Below are 3,090 nucleotides of genomic sequence, written 5' to 3'. Positions count from 1 at the left end.
ATTGTTCAATAAAAAAGCATTCTAATCCGATCTGTGGCGTTTTTCTCCGTACTTCCTCCAGCTACGCGACCCTATCGGTTGGGAGGTGTACTGCACTCTGATACATTATAACTCTATGAGAAATGGCCACCAATGGGATTAAAATACTTTTTATTTAACAATCCTCATCAAAATGGTCTGAGGGCCTACCTTACCTAGACCTTTCAGAGGGTTGAAAGTGGTGAAAGTGGAACACATTCTCCACAACACCTACAAACACCAGCTTGTAGATTCTTGATATTGGGCCCGAGGAGAGCATCTGCGGAACCCTCTATTGGTCTGGAGCCAGATCTGTGGATGTACCACCAAGTCTATGACACCAGGAGAAACTGTAACTAAGAACCCACTCACTTGGAAATCAATATTTTTATATACACATAAAAAAACTAAAAAAACAAACAAACATGAAAACATGGCGGAGTTGACCCGCTAGGCAATTTTAATATAGGATATCTATGCTTATACGTGATTTTTTAATATTTCTTAATGTTTATCTAATTTTCACCGTATTTGTTTTAGCAAAAGAAAAGAAAAAGGCACCAGTGAGTCTCTAAAAACTTCACTCAACTAGAGAATGGTCTTTCTGATCGTCTGGCAACAACAGAATATACCCAGGTGGATGCAAATTAAACATTAGCTGGGCAAGCAAAGGCAGGTGTGTGTTTACCACTGATGACATCTGGCCCAGGGGTGATGAAATAGTGACTCAACAGGTGCAATGTTGTACTAGATAGAATAAAAGAACAAAGAAGTGATTTGGTTAGTTCATCTTTAATGTCACTTTATTCACAAGTCTATTACGGATAAACGGGTATCATCCGTTTGATGTAATGCAATAGTAAAAGTACTCATTATGCAGAATGTACAAAATGTGTCATAATCGTTAAAAAAAAAGAAGGCAGATCTAAGCATTGTGAGCTTGCAGATCTGTTAATAGACCAAGTACAAAATAGGGCTCAAGTGGTTAATGTACAGTATGTTCTAATCTAGATTATTCTGCTTCTTGTCTTTTCTTCGATGCAACTGTCTCTAAACCACACAACATACTGTAGCTGGTCTCTGTACACCTTCCCTTTCATTCTTGCTGATACTTTCCTATCACACAATCACACCTGACACTTTTCTCCACCCGTTCCAACCAGCTTGCACTTAGGGCTGTCAGGATTACAAATTTAAATTGATGATTCATTGTGATTAACGATTTAATTGTGTGTTTGGCGTTGAACATCGGAATATATGAATAAAAATAGAATTTCTGTTTAGGCTTTGTAATAAAAAATTGCACAGGGCAGATATAACACATTAGCCTGGTTAACCCCCCCAGCTCCAGAAATCTCATTTGTATTTAATTTCCTGAAATCAAATGAGATTTCCGGAAAGGGGGGGGGGGGTTTGAAAAAAATACATTTATACATGTAAAAATAGCAGAAATGGCTGATCTATAAGGCGTTGTAAGCTTGTAGATCTACTATTTCTGCTTTTTTTTATATATAAAAAAAAGTGTGAACATTTGGAAACGATTATGACGATTATGCAAAAATCATTGGGATCATCTCAAATAATTGCGATTAGACGATTATGCAATAATTGAGACAGGCCTACTTGCACTCGTTTCTTCACTTCTTTTCCACTCTCTCCATTGCTCTGGAATGTTGACCCTAAAGTACTTGAAATCCTCCACCTTCTTTTACCTCTACTCCCTGTAACCTCACTGTTCCACTAGGGTTCCTCTCATTCACACACATGTATTCTGTCTTGCTGCGGCTATAACCTTCACTCCTCTCCTTTCCTTTCCAGGGCATAACTTCCACATAACCTCCACATTACATTACAGTCATTTAGCAGACGCTTTTATCCAAAGTGACTTACAATAAGTGCATTCAACATAGGTAGGGAACGACAACTACTAATCACCAGAAGTCTTAAGTGCATTTCCTGCAAAAACAAGCAACCAAGAGTATACCTAGCGCTAAGGTAAAAGTGCAATATATCAGCTACCTACTTTCTTAAACAGATGAGACAAAATAGCAAAATCAAATGAGCACGAGCTAAAACAAATAAGTGTATCGAATAAACAAGATCCAATAAAACAATACAACAATAAAACAATAAAACAAGAGTTCGTACAACTAGTTAACAACACCTCCACCTCTCTAGATTTGTTCTTCTATCTAAACGAAGCTCTCACTACAGATCAAAATGTCAAAATGACTAAAACTAAATGGAATTTTATTCGAAAGAAAATTTGCTGTGAAAATCAACACTGTCCTGCACCACTCCAACATAACTTCTCCGTCACTTCAGACTTCCTCATACAATACCACAGTTCCTCTCTCGGCACCCTATCATATAATAGATCTCTAGATGTGTAAAACCCTACTCACTTTCAAAACTGCCCTAAAGATACACCTTCAGGAGGCTGCAATTCAAAAATGGCCCCTGTCTAAGTCTTAACCTACCCCCCCCCCCCCTACCCCTCTTTCATTTTCTTCTTTTGTATTTTTTTCCCCCCACTCTTCATACCAGTAACCTGTAAGCTGATTGTATGACATTCTGTATAGTAGTGTGTATATCTGTCTGTCTCGTATATGTCATCATGATTTGTGTGCATGGGGATCTCATCTTAAAGGAGTAGTTCACCCAAAAGATTACTTATTTTCTATCAATTGCACACCCCATGAAGCCTTGAATCCATAGATTTATTTTTGTTTTTGTCGCATTCCTAAGCTAATAATTTGATTCCTGTTTTCTACCGGCTAATGTATCCGGTAGGAGACACAAAGTAGATTATTTGTGTCTCCTACCGGAAATACACCCGGGCATCAAATTATTGGCTTAGGAATGCGACAAAAAACAAAATAAATCCATGTATTCAAGGCTTCATGGGGAGTGCAATTGATAGAAAATAAATCATTTTTTGGGTGACTCCTCCTTTAAACAAGCTCAGTGCTTAATGAGATTTCCAGTTTAGTAGACCTTGTATTGTGAAATTGTACTTCCATGTACTGTTATTCTCATGTCTTACTAAATAAAAGTACATCAATCAATCAA

The sequence above is a fragment of the Gymnoscopelus braueri genome (genome assembly GCF_963280865.1).
Source record: "Gymnoscopelus braueri genome assembly, chromosome: 9".
In the NCBI taxonomy this organism is placed as follows: domain Eukaryota; kingdom Metazoa; phylum Chordata; class Actinopteri; order Myctophiformes; family Myctophidae; genus Gymnoscopelus; species Gymnoscopelus braueri.
This window is presented reverse-complemented; position numbering follows the sequence as displayed.